This window comes from Camelus ferus, chromosome 14 (genome assembly GCF_009834535.1).
Source record: "Camelus ferus isolate YT-003-E chromosome 14, BCGSAC_Cfer_1.0, whole genome shotgun sequence".
NCBI lineage: Eukaryota > Metazoa > Chordata > Mammalia > Artiodactyla > Camelidae > Camelus > Camelus ferus.
In genome coordinates this window covers 40,563,938-40,585,894 of record NC_045709.1, presented here as the reverse complement: position 1 = coordinate 40,585,894, position 21,957 = coordinate 40,563,938, and the positions used below count along the sequence as shown (strand labels likewise).

At 36.3% G+C, this 21,957-nt stretch overlaps 1 long non-coding RNA gene across 1 annotated transcript; it reads left to right on the top strand.

Annotated features, from left to right (window-relative positions):
• Positions 1–645: 645 nt before the first annotated feature.
• On the top strand, positions 646–15,264 carry LOC116668679. Its single transcript, XR_004325913.1, has 3 exons — positions 646–1,139; positions 9,117–9,121; positions 15,254–15,264. It is a non-coding gene; the product is annotated as an uncharacterized LOC116668679 (long non-coding RNA).
• Positions 15,265–21,957: the final 6,693 nt, after the last annotated feature.

Below are 21,957 nucleotides of genomic sequence, written 5' to 3'. Positions count from 1 at the left end.
CAGTGGAAAGGATTGGATCATGTCAGCCAACTGAGCACACACATCATTTTTGTCTTTTCCCTAAAACCCTTTGAAATGACAGAAGAATATGTTTTCAAATGTATAAATCCATAATAATGCTAGTTGGCAAGGAATAAAGCCAAAAGTATAAGAAAAATATTAAGCAATTCTTGAAGAGAGAAAGCAGACAGCACTGAACTGAGAACTAGGAGAGACTGGAAGAAATCTCATCCAGACATAGTGCCCGGGGGACCACCATGGAAAGATGCTTCAACATCATTATCAGAGGAGTCCTTCAGGATACTAGTCTTTAAGAATTAATTGAAAAAATTCCTCTAGGGAAGCTGGGGAAATGAACATCTCTCTTCTCTTCCCACTCTGCTTAACTGAATATAGCCATCAGTTTGGCTAAAGTAGCCAGTACTGGTGCTAGAGACTAAAAGGCAGGGCCATGCAGCAGGCCGTCAGTGGGTGAAGAACCTCGTTCCAGAAGGACACTTGTCTGAAGACATACTACTGGCTCACCACTCCTGACAGCGTATTTTACTCCTCTCCCCTAACCACAAAATTTTTGTGATAAGTACTTGCAAATGCAAATTAAATAACTGATATTGTCAAACAAATAAATAATAAGGAACAGGAAACATTTTTTATAAAAGGAAATTAAAAAAAGGTTTCCATTTGAACAAAAGATAAGGAAGAGAATTGGCATCAAAGAAACCAAACTAGTAAAGCAAACTGAAGACTGCAAGATAATTATAATTAACATTCTAGGAGAGATTGAATAGGCTATCACATGCACAGGCTGTTAGGAAAGAGAAACAATTACAATCATGAAAATTAGAGGTATAGTTTTTTGGGGGGAGGGGAAACTCTCGTGGAATGGGCTCAAAGGCAAAATAGAATAGTTGAAGAAGAAAGTTGTATTACTATCAAAAAAGCTGAAAATCATACTCAAAAGGGCAGCATGAAAACATATGAAAGAAGGATGAGAGACAAGAAAGATACCACTAGAATCTCAAATATTTAAGTAGAATCTCAAATATTTAAGTAGAAGACAGAAGCAATTCCAAGAGGATGAAGAAGGAGATAATTAAATACATAAGGAGAGTGGGGTGGGGTAGACATTTGAGTAGAAGGTATATAAGTCTTTTCACTGGACAGGCACCAAAATCATAAAAGAATCAAAACTATGTATACAGAAGTGAACCTGCTGAACATCATAGATAAAGAAGTAAGGATCAGATTTGGAGGCATCAAACCTCTCCTTCAGCAACAATCAATACTAGAAGAAAGAAGGAAATTTTTAAACTAATGGAAGATGAACATAGACTTCTCTAACCACCCAAATTCTCCTTGGGAGAGAACAAAAAATTTTCAAATATACAAAACCTCAGGATGACTCTTATCCATAAAATTTTCAGAAAGAAAACCTTAAGAATGGATTCCAGCTTTGTCAAAATGGATTTCCAAAAAGGAATATGAGTTTCCAAAAAGAAAACTCAAAATACGAGTTTAAAAAAATTAACACACCAAGAAATCATTAAAAGTTATGCTATCTAAGTAAATATTATTAAATGAAATAAAAATAAAAATAACTCATAATTGATATTCAAAATATGCTCAGTTTGAAGGGGAGGAGGTTAGGGAAGGACGAGAAATAGAAACATGCTCATTTTCCTTGTTCATTGGGGAAATTATATCCAAATAGTAATAGAAAAATATATTAAGTTTTAAATAGGCACTAAAAGAATATATATGTGATATACACATTTCCTTCTCAATATACTAAAACTAATAAAATAATAAACATTTTAAATACAGAAAAAATAGGAGAGAAAAATCAATGCAGGAGCATGATTCATTAAAAAAAAGTAAATTGTCAGGGCTTGTTCCAAACATAAGTGGTTACAGTAAATTTAAAAGATATAAATCTCCATTCTTCAAAGTAGTAAACATCTTGTTGAGAAAGAAATTAGACTTATGTAAGTAAAAATACAGCTAGCATTGGAAAATAGAGAAATGGGGAGTGGAGAAGTATCTAGCAAATCCTAGCTAAATCAATTAGGTTTAAAAATATTTAAAAGATCCTAAATGAAATGCAAAGAAAAAGCAATAAATCAGAAAAAAATAAAGTTATTTTAAAATTAAGTTAGAAATGTTCCAAAGAATAAAAGACTCACAGTTATTTCAAGATTCAACAACTCAGGTACACAGGAGTTTTGTTTTGTTTTCCTAATTAGATAATCATGTAAATGATGCAGGAAGGATATAAATGAGTGAGAATGGTGGGCAAGTACCACCGTTTTAAAACATCACCCAATCAATACAAAAATAAATCGTCGATCCATATCTAACTATTGATAACCAGTGCATAAAGGTCTGAATTACGCAAACAAAACTTCAAAATACATGAAGCAAAAACTGATAAAAACTCAAGGATGACTTGAGAAATCCTCAATTGAAGGAGGAAATGAGTTGTGATGTCCCAGGAGCCCCGTGAAGGAATTATATCAAGAGGGAAGTGGTCAGCTATGTCAGATGCTACTAATAGGTCAAGTAAGGTGAGAACTGGGAATTCGCCACGGGAATCAGCAGCATAAAGGTTATTAGTAACTCTGACAAGGGCTATTTTGATGAAGGGGAATGATAAAAAGCCCCATGGGAGCGAGCTCAGGAGAAAATGAAGGAGAGTTGAAGACTGCTAGTACAGAAAACTTTTTCAAGGAGTTTTACAAATAATACCGAAGCAAAGGGGTGACATCCAGAAGAAAACTGACATTAAGAAACCTCTAGGTAGAGGAGGAGGAGACATGACAATAGAACTGGGGTAATTACAAGTGGTTATCTTTTACTTTGTTCCAGTAATTTGCAAGAGGAAATCCAGTCATTACTTGTATAATTTAAAAAAATTATTAAGACATTGAGTGCTTTGTTTCTTCTTTTGCTTTTTTCGATAACTGAAGAAATAGCTTGTTTGTATGTGGACAGTAATAATGAAGTAGGGGGGGGTAAATATGACAATACTTGAAGTGTAGAAGAAAATGGCTAGAACAGTAATTTTAAGTAAGTGAGACAGGACAGGATGTGGTGCACGTGAGTTGGCGTTAAAAACTGAGTTCAGCCATTGGAACAGGAGGCAAGTGAGTCTGCATTGTCACAAATGCAGGTGGGTGGACACACAGTGGTGAGAAAGAATGCTCTGAAGCTCTCTGATTGCTCCATTATACTCAGTGGAATAGGAAGAAGATTATCCACAGAGAGTGAAGATGGGAAAGCAGTATCGAAATGTGAGGAGAGAGGAATAGATACAAAATAATGATGTTGGAGTTTATCGGAGTGTTCTGGAGAAGTATAAATTATCATTGCCAGTCAGCATTCAGGAGCGATCAGAGGTTAGTGATGATGAATTCAAAGTGAGGCTGACAGATGAGTTGTGGGTTTTCCAGCAGCCACATCCATTACACAAGAATAGACACTGAGTAGGTAGAGAGTTGTATTTAAACTAGATCGTGACTTAGACGAAAGAGTATGACGTAGTGAGAGACGAACTCAGTAATTGTGGTTTATGCAGGTAAGTAGTCACTGTTACCGACCACGGAATGGAAACTGGTAGGGATGGAAGCGAGCACAACCTGTGAATAGACTTAAAACCACTGAATTTTATACTTTAATTGATTAATTGTATGGTAGGTGAATTGTCTCTCAATAAGTTGTTACCAAAAATGTTAAGAAAGGGGAAGTAGGAAAGGGGAAGAAGAAAGAAAGTAGGAAGTAGGAAGGAAGAAGAGGAAGGAAGTTGAAGAAATAGAATGATGGTGAGGCAGAACAGGGGGTAGAAAAGGAACTCTGCCCCGAAGCCCAACAGTCATTAAAATTTAATCTAGCAACATTTCCTCAAGCGTGTTTTCCTGTTTACCTAATGTGGCAATGTTTGGTGACTTCCAAACGTGGAAGGTTGTAAAATTTTTGTCAATTCACATAGTTAGAGTCTATGTACAATGGCTATTTCTACATTTTGGGTTATGACAGATATTTTTATCATAAGACCCCACCAATAAAAATACTGAAGGTGGTAAAAAGACTGATAAAAAGTTTTAGAAGCTGGTTGAAATATCATTACTAGTTTGGTAAGTTGCAAGGATAAGTTAAAGAAAAAATAGTTTGTATATCCATGATGTGTAGCAGGTGTGTGACTCCTCTTTTCACCTGGTTCCCTGGTTCTGTCTGCAGGGACTTCTAGAGTAATGCTGGAGGCCTCCTGCCCCATCTCTACACTTGTGCCTACCTGGGGTAGGTGTGCTTGATCTGACTGCTGAGTTTGGAAAACTAGGCTTGCGAGGTCCCCTCCCTCCACTTCCTTCTCCAGGGGAATTTACCAATCCCAGGAAGAAAACAACCTTTCTCTATGCCATAAACTTTCTAGGCCCTGCAGAGCAAGATACCTGAAGTATTTCAGGTGATCTCCTTTTCTAGACAACACACATCTCATAGGTAAAATAATTAGAATTTGAACCCAGAGTGTAGCTTTATAGCTTACCATCTTAGTCATCAGACTACAGGCATCTGTGAGTTTGTGTCAGGGATTTGGAATAACCAATGTGAATAACCCACGTGATAAAGTAAATGGGGGAGAAACCACACACCCTTGCTTGATAATTGAAAGAGTGTAAGAGTTAACTGGGTTGTAACTAGTTGCATTTGTTTTGCTTTTGGTCTAATTTGGATGTAACTATGCTACACCAATTCTTAGCACACCAGGGGAGATGCCCACCCCAGTGAACTTGACACTTCAGGTTGCAGAGAAACAGAAAATGAATACATGTTTCAGAGAGGGGATCAGGAGCGATCAAGGATCAGAATGTAACAGGGAAAGAGTTTGGAGTCAGACAATCAATGAAACTTTATTGAGTACTCTACGGTATTTAATCTATACAGAGTCACAAGTATACTAGAAGTCAGCGTGAAACAAGAGGAAAAAAGATTTCCAGGGAATGGAAGCAAATCTTTGGAGAACAGAGCTATAAAAGGTAGGAAAAGGGGAACAAAGAAAAGAAAAAGCAAAGGAAAGCTTGTATTCAGGATGAGACAATGGATAACTGAAGACTATAGATTTCATCCTGAGACCCAAAGCAGGCAGCTTTTGAAAATTAATCAGAGAACAGGTGATCAGTGACCGTGTTTTAACCCACCCCAGTTAAACAGCATACTGAAAACCACCCAGCTATATTCAGAGGAGGGAAAAGCAGAGTCAATCCATGAATCATAAAGAAGTCCAAAAAATAAAATGATTTTACTTGTGGAAAGTATAGTTATTTTTTTGTGTTTTCTACTAAATTTGTCCCACTAAAATTTCAAATGAAATAAATTTTCTTATTTCTGTGTAACAAAAATAAGTATACTATGATATTTGCAAGGTTAAAAAATCTTTAAAGAGATGACAGGGTTGATTTCCTTAATGAGAATGTAATATTTTATCTGTGCTATGTATTGGGTCGTGAGCTATGCTTTTCCACTTCAGGGGTGCCATTCAAACAAGCAAATTTATCCTCAGAGGTCAAAAAAGGAAAGAAGTATCTACACCAGCAATAAAAGCAACCATCTCGCATTTGATGTTTACAGGGTTTTAAAACCATAATGAAGTTTAGATCGCACTCCCCCGAATATATGCTTGTGATACCAAAGCACAGGGGCAAAGACATAACCAAACAATATGCCTAATTTGTTTCCTTGTGCAGCTGATCTTATGGAATGTTCTAGAATTGAAAATAATCTCTGCTACTTGCCTTTCTGCCAATATGCTACAGATTAAATATTTCTTGTGAGCTTTTAATGAAAGATGGCTTTTAATTATATTCACTTACTATGCAAATTAGGCTTGAATCCACCAGTTCATTAATATCATATCTGAGGTAGCAAAATAAATACACCACCTAAGTTTTATTAAACAAGTCTAGAGCTCTGAGATATTACAGAATGTGAATTTTTAATTATGATACAAATTAACAGATTGTCTTATTACTTGATATAATGTTTGTTGTTAGCTGATGTAAATACTGGCAAATATCGTGCATATGCAGGATTTCTTTCTTTTGTTGACATTAACAAGAAAAATCTCTTTATAAAGTTCATTTTCATTTGCAATTGTAGATTAGTCCTGAGCGTTTTTTTCCTCATTACGTGTGAATCATTAATCATACAAAATGAATGCAGCATCACTTTTTGTTCTCTGGAATGATGTGCTTTGTGATGAATACTTATTATCATAAATCTTTCTAAAAGAGCCCCTAGTAGCATCCAATAACTTGTAATATCAGTGAGTAAAATTTAAAGTGTACTCTTTTCCACCAGCTTTTATATCTGAAGGCAGAATCATCAGTTCTTCCAAGGACAATTTAAAACACAAGCATGTAAAAATAAATATCCATACCATCAGTAATGTAAAACAGATTTTCTACTGTTTTTCCTCCTGAACAGGATTCCACAATGCCCTTCCTTTTTTGTTTTTGGTTTTGCCTGCCCCTCTCCCCAACCTGCCCCCTCCCCCGGCCACTTCTAATGTCATTAGAGCCTGCTGCTCAGTGGTTAGTTCCTTTAGCCTTGTTAAAATCAGTTTTCAGTATTTTTGTTATTGTTGTTGTTGTTGAGTTCCAGAGTATTTTCAAACATTAAATCAAGGAAAACTTAAAAAATAATTTTGAAAACTAAGATCTTTTTCATCAGTGCATAAAAATTTTATGAAGGATTTATAATGTATCTTACTTTAGATATTTTAATCTCTTAAATTGATCAATTCGGATAGGATTAAATGATGGGATTTTATATATATATAAATTTTATATATATATATATAATATGAATATATATATATTCGCCCACTCCCAAAGTGACCTGAACCAAACATCCTTGAATCCTTGTGAAAATATCCTAAAGAATATAACAATTATTTGTAGATCAAAATACAAAAATTTAAAACAAGACCAGAGGGAAAATAAAAGCTATCTCACCAAATTTTATACCATATACTTATTAGACAGCACTTTGGAGTCCTTAAAATTAATTTCCTCTTACAAATTAGTAAACGCTGACCTTCCTTCCTATTTAAGGTCAGCAGATTTTATATGAGGCATAATTTCCAGGAAACATTGAGATCATATAAAGCACAAATAGAAGAAATTTTCATATATATATATATATATATATATATATATATATATATATATATATATATATATGTTATCTATTGATTTTTGTTGCTGTCTTTGTTTCAACTTGAAGTAGTTTTAGAATCATGAAAAGACAAAAATGTCAGATTTTTTAATTTTCTGCAGTTCAGACACTTAGACTAAAATAATTGTCGCATCTTCCACTGGTGGAAGAAAAAAACATGAATAGAAAGTTATTCAAAAATTTTAAGTACTTCATGTTTGTTATAACAATTGTGATAATTTGCTGAGTTTCTGCAACTGCAATCTCAGTACTATTTTAAACTTTAATTACGTTGATCTCATTGAGTACAGATAATAGCTTGTAAGGAAGGGGGTTATAGCCCTATTTTATAAATGAGCAGAATGAGGCTCAGGGGGCTTATGTGGTCGCCCTCAGAACACCTTACTAAATAAGTAGCACAGGGCGAAATCAGAATGCAGAATTGTCTGTACTCAAACCGTCATATGTCTTTTTATTGGTTATGTTCATTTCTCTTAGCTTTAAAATTATAGGCATGGTCTTAGATTCCTTCTACAAATAGACATGAGAGTATATACTCACATATAGTGTAGGTATGATAGTTCATATAGATCTACAGCTGATGAAAATACCCACATCACAGGATTTGCCAAGTATTTTATAAAAGTAACTTCTACCTTTATATGGAAACCAACTCTGAGAGAAAAATATTGTTTTTTTTTAATGTCATCACTTTTAATATACTGGAAATATATAATAAGTAAAATTGATTTAAATGTATTATTTAAAGCTTATATGTATTTTCAGGAGAATATTTATATTATCAGATAATTCAACTGGTCCTAAAGATTTTCTTTGGGACAGTGAATTGCTAATATTATTTTCTTATCTATGATAAAGTGTACAACAAATGTAATTTGAATCTCTTAAAAACACATTATAAATACAACATATATAACATTACATATGAATACATATATGCAGATATCTAACAAATGCAAAGTTTAGGAATTATTAAAACCTATTGAGTATTTAGTTCCACAATTCAACTCATACTTTCTAATATGTGCACAAATTGCACATGTTTTTTTTTAAATGGTTGCATTTATTCATTGCTTTTGGATATACTGTGAAAGAAGTATAATGCTGACTTAGTTGAAGATATTGTCCTGTTATAAAATCAAATCTGGAATTGATATTATCAGCAATATCAGCAGTGGTAATTACACAGTGCAATAAGGGAAAAAGGAGAAACTAAACATAAGTGTTTAGGTTTTGAAATATCAGGAAAAAGTTATAAAATATATTAGTAACATACTACTGTGGTGATGATAGTCTAGTACCAGCTTCTAAGCAGGTGCTTGTCTCTCAGGGAATAAACGCTGTGATGTTCCTACTCTTAGACGAGGTACTTCAGGGTATATAAACATCCTAAGAATCTCTGTGTCAAAATGGAAGCAGAGCTGCTGCCAGTTCCATCTAAAATCATCTCGGCAAGGAATAGAATAGAGTTGTACACCTGCTTCTTTACTCCCATGAGTAATTGAGAAGCAGCCTTGGGTGGATTTGTACTGTGCAGTTCAGCTTCTTGTACTGTGCAATAGCCCTTCTCCAAGTTTTTCATAGAAGTGTCTGTATTGGCAGAGGAGGGTGGGCACTTTTCTCTAGGACTCAGGAAATGGAGCCCCGAGAGAGACCCAGGAAGCACAGTATTTCTGTGAAGCCTTATCATTTTAAAATTGTATAGAATTCTTTATTTAGGGAAATAGATACCATTTAATATAAAAACAATTTGGAACTTTCCATTAAAGCCTTAATCTTCCCCAGTTTCACTGTTGATACTTCATAAAGAAATACTTATGAAAATCTGTATGTGAAAGTAAATTTAATACTTACTTTCAGATACCCTGAAGCTTTGAGGTTCACAGTTTCAGTGTTTGTTAATTCACTATGGTTTTTATAATTTAATGCAGAAATGTGAAAGTTACAATGTAAAAATGGATATTTGCAAAATACAAAATACTCCTGAAGATTTTTTCTTTTGGCAAAAATTTTATGACTGCTGTGCTGAATAAGATGTTTGGTTTGTAGGAATTTTATGCTGAATTACGTGATTGAAATCACTTTTTTAAGTATCTAAACTTGGAAGAAAAATTATTAAACTATCTGTGTAAATACATTTATAAACGTGACCTACAGACATAACTGAAATCCACATAACTTAAAGTCAAATTAATTTTTTTTCTTTATGTTTTCAGATTTGAGTTAATCATGATGTTATTATGAAACACTTAAGAAATAGCACTTGTCAACCTGGAATTTCCTTCTTTTAATATTTATCAGTTTCCATTAGGTTTTCCGTTTTATAGGTCTTCATGATCTGTGCTGATAAAATATTCTTTTTTTTTTTTTATAGGCACTAGTGAGGGGCAGATAATATTCAGCTTTGCTTGTACTCACGTATAACCTTGTTTATCCCTTTAAACTTTAAAAACAATAAAATGTAGATTTTTCCCATGGTTTGGTCCAACACTGTATTTAAAATGTTAATAGGCTCCCTAAATCCATCCATAATTTTTGAATGCTCTGACAGTTATTCTACCTAGCAGATTATTTAAATGAATTAAGCTGTTTAATCCCCTCTGTGTTTAAAACAATAGACTCTTTCACCACAACAAAATTTTAATTTCTGCTTTATCTTCTTCCATTGAAATAAATGTGTGTAATTAGACCACTCACACCAGGCTCTAAATAACCTTTTTTAAAAGGGTGTGTCTTTCATCTTTCCAGTTTTATGTTTCCTAGAATATGGGAAAGCTTTATTCTTTCATTTAGTCAGTGAACAGCTAAAGGCTCTCTTCTAGGTCCTAGAGAGAGATTTTGAAAAAGGAAAACCCAAAAACCAAAAAACACTGTTATCAAGAAAAGCTCAGCTTACTAGATAAAAGAAACCAGTCCCAGACACAGTTCATCTAACACTAACTCATCCTTGCTGCTCACTTGGCATCTTGTATGCGGGGGCACTAACTTGAGTCTCAGGAAAGTTGGAAACAAAAATCAGAGAAAAGCTGGCCCACCACGCATGGTTCTTCACTGCTGCTGTGGGCGCCAGCAGACAGCGGCCGTCGGGGAAGGGCATTTCAGACAGAGGAACGGGAACCTAAGTTCTCTGCCAAAGCTCAAAGAAATGCATTGGCATTTTGTTCTGGAGTAATGGGGCAAATAATATGACCTTATTTTCATTTTAGGAAAATTACTCTGGCAGCACTTGAAAATAGGGTGTAAGAAGGAGCAAGGGCCAGTGAGACCTGTACAAAGCCTGTTATCTTCCAAGTAGAAATAAGGACCTGAATAAGGAAGTGATAGTGGGAATGAAGAGGAGGGAACAGTGAGGAGATATTCTAGAAAAGGGTTTGATGGTCCACTGATGCAGGGAATGAGAAAGAGAGAAGAATCTCAGGTAAGCATATGCATTTGGCTTGGCTGACTGGCCAGATGGTGGTTCACTCCACTGAGCTGGGACAGAAGCAGATTGAGGAACTTGTAGGAGGGTAAATGATGAGTTTCATTTCAATCATGTTAAACCTGAGATATTTGTTGGAGAAGTCCAGCAAGAGGCTGGATGTATTGTACAATGGAGAAGAAAAATGTCACATGGCAGCATACATTAGGGAGTCGTAACAGTGATAATTGTAGCCAGTGACAGAGCTTAAATGATACAGCAGAAATCAAATAAGAAAAAAGAGAGCAAATGGCAGAACTTTAGATGACACCCATATTGAAAAACCTGGTGAGGAAAGGAGCTGCTGTGAAAGAGAATAAAAAGTATGGAAGCTCTTTTTTGCACCCACCAGACACGGCTTCACTCAGCAAATGAACATTGTCAGCTACACGGAATTTCCCTGGAAAGATGTCCATTTATTTCAGTGATGCTGTCATCGCTCAAAGCACTTTATTAGGTTCTCTTTCATCTTCCCTCTGAACTACCAGCATTTTCTTTTTAATACCATCAACAGTAGCAGAGCATTATCCTTTGACAATAAATGTGTTTTTTTTAAGAAAGAACTCAGACGTCAATAAGTTGTAACTATCCAGTAATAATCCTTATTTTCCCTCAGATGCATTATAAACTCACTGTGAAGGCAATTTCAGCATGAGAAATTTGAAATTAAAAGTAAAAAGCCACATTTTAATCACCTTCACAAAAGTACATATTCTCCCAAAGTAACTTTTTTGGAAGATATTTTAATAGATAAGTTTATAATACTATTTACAGAAATACAGTCAAACCTTATACATTACTCTGTTAAATAATCAGACCTTTTAATAATAGTACTGAATCTACATAAGTTAATGTGGCTTCTGAGTTTTATACAAACCTGTCAACTGCCTTATTGAGATTAGTGACTCATTGTAAGTGCAGAACCCTTTTAAAATTTTATTAAAATTCTTAAACACCCTTACATTTTTAGACATTACAGTCAGCCCTCCTCATACTTGCATTCTGTACCCTCAGATTCAACCAACTGTGAACTAAAGATATTTGAAAAAATAATTCCAGGTCCCAACAAGCAAAACTTGAATTTGCTATGCTCTGGCAATTATTTACATGTCATTTACATTGTTTTTAAAACTATTTACATAGTATTTACATTGTATTAGGTATTGTAAGTAATCTAGAGATGATTTAAAGTATGTGGGAGGGTATGCTTAGGTTAAATGCAAATACTACATCATTTTATGTAAGGGATTTGAGCATACACAGATGTTGGTATCCAGGGGGGTCTTTGGTTGTGCACTGCTGGCTAATCTGAATTTGCATGAGTTGTCTGTCTTATAAAGACCTTCAACAGTGGATAGGTCAGCTGTCCCAGTAGTCAACAGCTCTTGGCAATCTTTCTTATTTCTTCTTTAAATTGTTTCCATGGCTGTAACTTAAATGCATTTCCAATACAATTAGTGGTCAATTGGAAAGAGATTTATTTATTTTGGAAACACTAAGGCGCAAAGATCACGTTATATACCAAGATACCAACAAATTGTGCTCAGTGATAAGAGTAAAACAGAGTGAATTACGGTTTCTATCTTTGACCAGCTCATAAGACATGTATGTTGTGAGCAGCATCGGACTGAAAGTCCCTAAATCTGCAAATAAACTAGTCATACAACCAAGGCTTTATTTTCCCAAGTATCATGTTAAAGCGCTTCATGGTTTCCAAGATTTCCAAGTACAAGTTTAGAACAGGCTTACAGTACTCATACTCGGTACTCTTAGCATACAGATCTGCACCTATCATGAAAGGCCTTTAGACCCACACAGTGGTCTTCTTAATCCTGAACTTTTGTCAAATTAATTTCCAAGGGAAAAAAAGCATGTATTCTAACCTTGATTTTAGCTCTTATTTTTATTGTTGGTGTGTGAACATTGGTTAAGTTCAGCTTATTAAACATTGAGAAATACTCCTTTTTAGAATGACTTCAAATAGTGTCATTAATGTATCTAAAACCTTCCCCATATCAGAAAGAGGATTGTTAAATGGAAGAGGAAAATCTGTTAAGGTTAATAATTTGCCTGGTGAGCGTACCACAAAGCTTGGATATGACTTAATCTCAAGCCAGCATTTGGAACTATTCAAATGAAGGCTGTTTGACCTTGTACAAAGACTCTTGATTGAACTCTTGATTGGAAAGATTGAACTAGGCGGATGCTGAGATTCCTACTAACCTTGATGTTATGATTTCTCCCCACATAATTTAACCTGGAACTGTTAATACTCAGTTCAACTTCTGCTTTTTTTCTGAAACTCTGTGCTGGGGTAGTTTTATACATTGATTTAACTGTTGTGCTTAAACTCTGTGAACTTCTGGATAATGTCTGATTCATCTTTTTAGCCCTAGTAGAGCATTCAGTAGACAGACACTTAGAAATGTTGGTCTCGTCAGTCCTTTTCCACACACACACACACCAAAAAAAAAAAAAAAAAAAGAAAAAGAAAAAGAAAAGGAAAGGCAAGAAAATAATGAGGCTCAGGTGCTGGTTACTGGAGAGTCATATTTTATCTTGCTCATTGGATACTTGACTGTAACAAAATTTCAGGTTTCCACCCTTCCTACTGCAGGCTTACGTATATTTCTCAACCTGTCCTGCCTCGTGATTTTTCTTTTGGTTGTCTTTCCTCAAGTATTGTATGTTATTCTACAATTTTTGATTCTGTAGTCTCCTAGGAGTTTGGTAAGTCATTGTCACACATTACACAAAAACATGCCACAACCGCACATTTTAATCAGATGCACAGACTTTCCCCTGCACTGCCCTTCACCAACTAGGTAGTCATCACAATCAATTGTTAAGGTATGTTAATAATGTCAAAGTATCTGCCTCCATATAGTCACCAAACAAAATGCTTTGATTAAAAACACCCTGCAGATATCCATACAATTGCAACAACAAAGGAATAAAGCTATATGGGATGAAGAAAATGTTTGGTGCATTTACTCTTCTATCCTAAAAATTATGAGGTCATGCCTTATGCACTACTGAATGATGAATAGAGGCAAGAGAATAATTCTGAGCACATTTATGCTTGCCTGTGAAGTACTTAATTATAGGAACGCTAAATTGCAGAAGTAAATCATTACATAGGTTGCATTTTTAAGGCTATTCATTCCAAACAATCCTGGCCATTTGGTAAATAAATAGCAAACACAGGATCTTATAAAAGAAGAAGGAAAAAGAAGATGCATAAGGCATTTAACATTTGTTGAGCTTCACTTATATGCCAGGCACCATGCTGGTCCCATCCCTGCATCCCAAGATGAGATTATTATAACTAATGGTCCTCAGACACGTGTATCAGTCATGGCATGGGGAGCACACAGACTGCCTGTGGTTGGCTCAGGTTTCTCTCAGCTCATTATTGTAGTGACTTTTCTTTTGGAACAGGAATTCCTGGTTTTGAGTCCTTTGTGTTTGGGAGTTATTCAATGTCAAGTTCCCACTCATGTTTCAGTGAGCACTAGCCCCACTTTACCTATAGTCCCCATGTGAGGGACTCCCTACTCCAACCCCAATTCCATGAAACCCCATCAGCAGCCCACACTCTGTCTGTCCATCCATCAGTTGGGCTGAGACAGATTATGCGTTGGTAATAACTTCCCCATTCTCAGTGCTTTAGCTCAACGAGAATTATTTTCTCTCCCATAATACAGGCCCCTCAGGAGTTGGGAGTCGGGCTGGTAACCATGCTGCACCCAGCAGGATGTGAAAGTTCCACCTCCATAGAAGCCTCCACAGACAGCGGAGCAGAGGGAGGGAGTGCTGCGGGGGTCTTATCCTGATCATTAAATGCACCCATTTAAAACTGCACACATTGCTTCTCCAGACATCTCCATAGGCAAGCCTGCCAATGGCCATATCCTAGTTCTAAGAGAGTGAGGAAGTGTAATCCTGCCATAACCCGTAAGGAGAAGGAAAAACCCAAATGTTATGGACAGACCTAGCAACAGCCAGAGCCAACCACCCTGCAACCACTAAACCCCCCAGAGCTCCACCCCTATGTATGGACACACACGCTCTCTCTGCTGCTCCTTTCTCTCTCGACTTGGAGGTAAGAGGTCAGATGTGCATTACACGTAAGTGTCTCACCACTCACAACAGGTATTAATGACCTGCACTTCTCAAATGAGAGAACTGGCTTATAAGGATGCAAGGCCTTGCACATAATCACACACGTTATCAGGCTCAACATTCAAACCCAGATCTTTGGAGCTTAAAACCCCCTGTAAGCATCCAGTTCCCCTCCCCACCCACTGCCACACACACACAGAAATCACACTCTTCCCAGTGGCACAGTTCTCCAAGCCTGGCTCCTTCATCACTCCATAGAGTCATTTCTTACTGCCCCAGCCCTTACGCTCCAATATACAGCCATAAGAAACCTCTTGTGATTTCTTTGAGCTTCGCTTCAAGTGGCAACTCCATTTGGACCATTCATCATTCCTGTCCTCCTGACAAATACTTATCTACTTTCAAGATACAATTCACAAATCCATGTCCTCTGTGAAGGCTTTTTTGATTTTTATTCTCCCACCAAAGTTAAATAAGCCATCTGTGCTTTATGTTCCCATTGTAGCCTGAGCATACTTTTATCGAAATAATTTTTGTTGCACTTACTGTCTTTCTCACCTGTCATTATTATATGCAAGCAGCCTTGGGGATATCTCTTACTCATTTTTATAATTGTGTGTCTGTATTGATGGTTAATACAAGTGCTCTTATTGAACGTTGAGTGAATTCAGAATAAACACGTAGTGGAGTGGTAACACGTGGGTTCCAGAAGCCAGACTTTCTCAATGAGAAAACTGTCTCCTTTACTACCGTTGCCTGACATTGTCCAAATTAACTCCTTTGTGTTTCCGTGTCTTCATCTGTAAAAGTAAGGCGATAATATCATCTCTCTTGTTCTGTCAGAGTTATTGTGATGATAGGAACATATGCAAAGGTTTAAGGTAGTAATAATTCAAATCAGTAATGGCAGTGGTGATGGCAGTTGTACCGGTGCCACTGATACCTCTCCAAGGTCATCGCTGACATCTCTCTCCTGTAACTTGAAACTACTAAAATCTATGTCTTTAGATAGCAGACCTATTGCAAATGGTAATAGGTCAAATTTGCATAGAAAGGGGTAAATAATTATAATTATTCATGTATGCATTCAAAAGACACTATATGTTCCGTGACGAACTTATACTAAAAATAGAACTTGGAAGTTAAATTGGATAGATTGGTTAGTTCAGATCATTTTTTTTTTCCTGATTTCCTATCTGCTTCTGTAGAATGGAATGACTATCTCTTGCAACCTAACACTAATGGATATGAAAGAGTTAAACAGCAGCTCTCAAGCCATAAGGTTAAAAACTTAGAATTTTCTCCCCATCCATTTCAGCTGTAGACAGGCAGGGAGCAGCCAGAAAAGAAAGAAAAGCGCTTGAGTAATGGAAGAGAGTTGCTTAGCCCAGAAGATACCACTTTTTCCTGTCTAACAGTAGAGTGTTCTTTGAAAAAAAAAAAAAAGCTTCAAGGGAACTGCATAAGCTTTCACAGATACTTGCAGGCATTCCAAGGCACTTGAAGAAAGTCACTCTTGAGAGTTCACTTCCTGTAGTTTCTGCATTATATGAGTTGTTTAATGGCAGTTAGGAATACAAGTGGAAATAAAGCAGGTATAAATATATATAGAGAGAGAGATCTACATATCAAAGGCTGAAAGCCTGTTCTATAAGGACTGAATTTTGGATAAATAAAAGAAAAAGAACTTCCTGAGCAATGCACAAGGGTACAGACCATTAGAGGATTACAAAAGCAAAAAGCAAAGAGAAGGCTTCACAAATGAGTGAAGACGTAATTGGTTTAAGGACAGATATGTCACTCATCTTCCTGGCTAGGAGTTCCCTGGTCTAGAGGTTTGATGGCACTGCTGGTTAATACTAGAATCACACTTCAGTAGCGACTGTGTAGTAGCCAGAGCTTAAAGGAGGAGTGTGAGGACTTAGATTAGCTATTGGCAGGCTGTATGTAGTGTGTTTCATAGATGGTGATGAGTTTTCATTTAATGTTTTTATTTGTAAAAATCTTGCACTACAGAACCCTTTTTCAGATCATTTAGGGTATGTTTTAAACTAGGGGGACTAGAATTATGCATTTTTAATAACTAGGCTTTTCAGTTTTGTTTCCCTAATAGGGACCAGACTTTAAACTGCCTGATTTTAGAATGGCTGGAACTTCTTTTGGCACAACGGTGACATTGCACAGAATAGACTAGAGCTCCCTTGAAATAAATAAGTGGATGAGTGAATGAATAAATTATTGAAAGAATTTAGGAATAGTATTCAATTCACTTGAAGTATTAACCATGCCATTAGTATGAGATTAGGAAAAGTTCAGAATTATAATTTTGATACAGATTGTTCAATGCTAAGAAAATGACGGTGAGGATTGTGGACATGGCCATTGTCTATGTAAGAATACATTTCTCTACTATCCAGGAGCCAGAGATTTGTACAAGAAATAAAATTGCCCCTCCCTTTAAGTCAATATACATAACTTACAAACGTCATACTCACTCAAATTACTAATGGCTATGTAACAGCAATGTTAGTATTAAAGCCTAAAGGCATACCTCTTCTGGAATCTCCATTTGATTGTCTCATTTTCATCAAATATGGCGATGGATTTTGATGTTCTTGAGGCGCTGGAATGCTCTGGGTGATCGTTTCATGCACATGTACTTCTGAACTATGAGAGAACGGTCTAGATGAAAGAAATCCTCTTAAATGTGAGGGAATGGGACAAATTAAGACAAAAAATTTGATTTTGTGGTAACATATTTTTTCACTTTTTAAAAATATTTTTTGAGAGCAGCTCCCCCCAGATATCACCCCATAAATTGTGCTTCTCTTAATTAAATAGAAAAAATTATAGGAAACTTTTTAAGGTCACAGAATAAGGAAAAGTATCCAGCAATTTGCCTTTCATTTTATTCTCTGAAGTTCATATAGTTGTTGAAATCAAGTTCAACACATATTGCTCAAAATTTACCTTTTAAAAACCCTGGCCTTACTGGATCATTTCCCAATGGTAATTTGGATTTCTACTCATTATATCTCTATGACTAAAGTTGTTACAGTGAAATTTGCTATCAGGATCTGGAGGGAGACGAATTCATTTTGTTATTAGTTAAATATCTCATCACTAAATTGACTAAATCTTATCTAATTTTCACATGTAATCAAACAAACCAGACTTTAACAAATGACCAAAAATCCTTGCTGAAGAATTTGAAGGAATAAAAGCTGATGTAAAAAATTGATAAATGCATTTAGCATCAAATTAAAAATCCCCATTTGGTGTTCCATTTCTTAATATAAATATTATCATGAAACTTACAGTTTTCATGTGCACTGTTTACAACCCAGAAAGCAATTCTTGCCTAAGAGGCACAGAGTTTAACAAAAACTATTAGAAGCAATCCATTTATGTCTGTAAGCTTTGTACGCATTCTAGAAATTAATTTTGTATTTCACACATTAGAGATATAGGTGGATTTTTTTAATTAACATTTTTTCTCCTCTGTTTAATGGAAGAGTCAGGAAAGCTAGAATGCAGCAAAATTGAATCCTTCATTTGAAGGGAAAAAGCTAAATGTAACAAATATGGTTTGATCCCTTTGAAGAATTTTTGGTCTAATTATAAATTGTTACATTAAAGAAACCTTGGATATTATAACTATATCCTCTCATGTAATGAAAGGAACTATTTTAGGCAGACTGTCACCTTCAACTGCATTAAACTGTTTATGGATGCTACGCGTAAGAGTATGACTCAAATATTTTTTGAATAAGATGTACCTAACTCTTCAATACCATGAATCAAATCCTAAATTTACAGAGTAATTTAAATTTACAAATATAATTTAAAATTACATGATAAAGAAATTGCCACTTACCCATTTTCCTAGAAATTGGCAACATATAAAAATAGCATTTCCAATTACACATGAAGCCTTTCTTGGTCCCTGAAATTATAAATGATTTCACAATCCTCTAATTCCCAATAGGACATTGCATTTCTTTTGCGTACCTCTCACTTAATGTTATAATATATATTTAGGTGTGTGCCTGACTTACCTCTTCTATTACATTGTACCTCCTTAAAAAATGGGAAGATGCATCTTTTTTTACACCTCACAGCATGTGACGGTGTCTTGCCTACAGTGAATGCTTGATAACTGTTTCTGGCATCAAAGACTGAAGGAGAAAATTATCAAAATTCAGACTGCTGCCCTGGAGAAAACTGAATGTAACTCCCTGGTAATAATCTTCCACATCCAGAGTAGGTTTTGAAGTAAAATAGCTTCTTGACTAGAAAGAATCCAAACAGATAGAAGTACTGCCGTTGACCTTCAAAAGTGCGGTTTCTGTGTGTGGGTGTGTGGGTGTGTGTAGTGTAGGGGTGTCAGAATCACCTAAGGAGCTTTTCTGTTTCAAGTAAACAAACCACTCTCCTCACCCCACAGTTCTTTGTGTGCTGAGAGGATGGGGTAAGGCGTGGGGTGAAGAATCAGAAATGTTTTTTGAAAAAAATCCTTTGGATGATTCTAAAGCTCATTACGTCTTCCCTCTGTTTAGAATTACTGCCCCAGAATTTTGGCTTAGCTAATAAAGTCATATGGAGAATTAATTGGATGCAGATTGTCTAAAAGTGATGCATTTTTTTCAAGGGTCTTTGTGACTTTGGTCAACAGTATACACTTCCAGCGTATACTAGTGGAGTCCAATCACTGACACACACCTTCATCTATAAACATGTACTATTAGAGTAGAAGGTAGTCCTCCGCTGTCAATGTCATGTTGGCCATAAATTACACAGGGTAAGCCCAGTGGAGCAGATACCGTAAGACCTCACAGGAGAAGTATAAAATTAACACAATACTAATTATGTCAAATTCAAAACATACAGGTATTTTCATTTGAAAATAAAAATTGTGATAATGCAAAGAAAACTATATGACCCCAAAGAGCAACATGAAAATAATGGCAATGCAAACTTGATTTCGAATACAAACGACATTTTCATCATTTTGTCTCATTAATTTATTTACTCAAAAGACTTCACTGCTTTAGGATTTAATTCCAAAATTTTTTTTCAATTTTTATGGCTGTGAAAAAATCTGTTCAAAACACACTAATCAAGCCAGTCAAACAAATAGTCAAGAAAACTGTAGGGAATTCAAATATATTAATTAAGTCCCACTCTGAGAGACTATAATAGATTCTTTGAAGCACTGTGTCTCATGTAACCCTACTGACAGCCCTCTGGGCTAAGAATTGCAACCCTGTTTTATAGTTGAGAAGGCAGAGGCTCTGGGAGTTGGCAAACTGATGCGCAAGTTCATTTCCTTTGTAGTGACAGAATGAAGATGGACAGTCAAGTCTGAACACTCTACAACTCCATGGTCTTTCCATCATTACTACACACCAGGGTTCGTAAATGAACTCACAGGCTAAATCTAGCCTGTCCTCTGTTTTTGTGAGCTAAGAATGATTTTACATTTTTAAAGGATTTTTTTTAATACAAAAGAAAAATAATGTTTCCTGACACATAAAAATTATCTGAAATTCAAATTCCAGCATCCACAAGTAAAGTTTTCTCGGAACTCAACGACATCCATCCATTGATTGAACTGTTGTCTATGGCAGTTTTCACGCCGCAGCATCAGAGATGAGTACTTACAGTAGAGATTACATGGCCTGCAAAGCTGAAAGTATACGGTGTCTGTCCCCTTACAGAAAAATTTTTGTAGATCTCAGCTATTTATTTTTGCTTTCTCATTAATGTACGTTGGTGCTTGAAGAGGTAGCTTAAATAGAAAGTGGAACCATAGGAAAAGTAAAGTGAAGAAGGTATTCCAAAGATACTTATGAGTAATATTTTTAAAGAGCAGTGGTGCATCGGATACACTCACTCACTCTGCCTTTTCCTTTCCATGCAGTTTCGAGTTCCTTTGTTTGAAAGCTGCTTTGAAGGGCTTGTGGAACTTACTTCACGCATGCATTAAACCTCTCAAGTTTACTTGGCCTGAGTTGTGAAAGGGATCTTGGGGGCAACTTATCACATAAGAATTTGTCACTGATTAACTCTTTTTAAGATGTGTCATGGAGCAGAAAGATCAAGTCAGAAGTGACAATTCTGACAGCATTTCTACCCAAAAGTAGAGAACCTGCCAACTGGTGCTAAAAGGATTTGTAGTCTCAGCCACGACAGGGCCTTTCCTGAGGTCCGGGCTCCACCCCACCCCCAGCAACCAGGTTGTGTGGAGCCTGAAGTTTATAAGATTTGAAGGGCCCTTTTAAAGGAAAAGAATATACCAAATTGCAAACACAAAAGTAGCATAAAGTCTTGGAAAGAGCCCAGACAAGCGAGGGACCCTGAAAGTTAATTTTCATTAGCCTCAAGAGGATCATCTTTTGCTTCAACAGAAAATAGAGAGAGAGAGAGAGAGAGAGAGAGAGACAACAGAGAGAGGGAAAAATCATAGTCACCAACACGCTTGCAATGTGAAGATATGAATGTAATAGATCCAGTTGTAAAGTGATGTTTACAGGTCTCAGTAGCACTCTGAGTTAGGAAAGCGCCTTTTATGTAACTTTCACTTCTTAAGCAAGTAAAATCCTGATAGATCTCCCCCCATTTTCTCAGGAAGTACCCGGCCAAGGGTGTGCTGCACTGCACCACGGCGCAGGCAGCAGCCACACGAGCGCACCAGAGAGGTGGCCGCAGAAGTGTCGTTCCTCCCCGTTGCACTTCAGTTCCCTCCTGCTCTGCTTTCTTCCAGTTCTTTTTGAGGTTTCAACTCAGAACGACAAACTAGAGCAGCCATGTGCTCTCTGCGGGGACTCACCTTGTGCCCAGAGCTTCAGAGAAGCAGCCAGGGCCCCCTGGCAGCTTTGACTACACTTGCCCACTTCAGAAGTGCCAGCTCGGCCGGTGGACACTTGCTAGCCTCTTTGCTGTACTTACTTCCAATTTTGTCTTTCACTCTCTTCACCTTTGATTCCAGATTTTTCCCAAACCCGAGGAGTTTGTTTTTTGTTTTTTGTTTTTTTGGTGGGAGATAGTTGACTCGAGTCTAGGGACTGGAGCCAGAAAAAAAAAAAAAAAATAGGAAAGAAGTAGACCAGATGGTAGCAAAGTACAAGTGAGGACTAGGT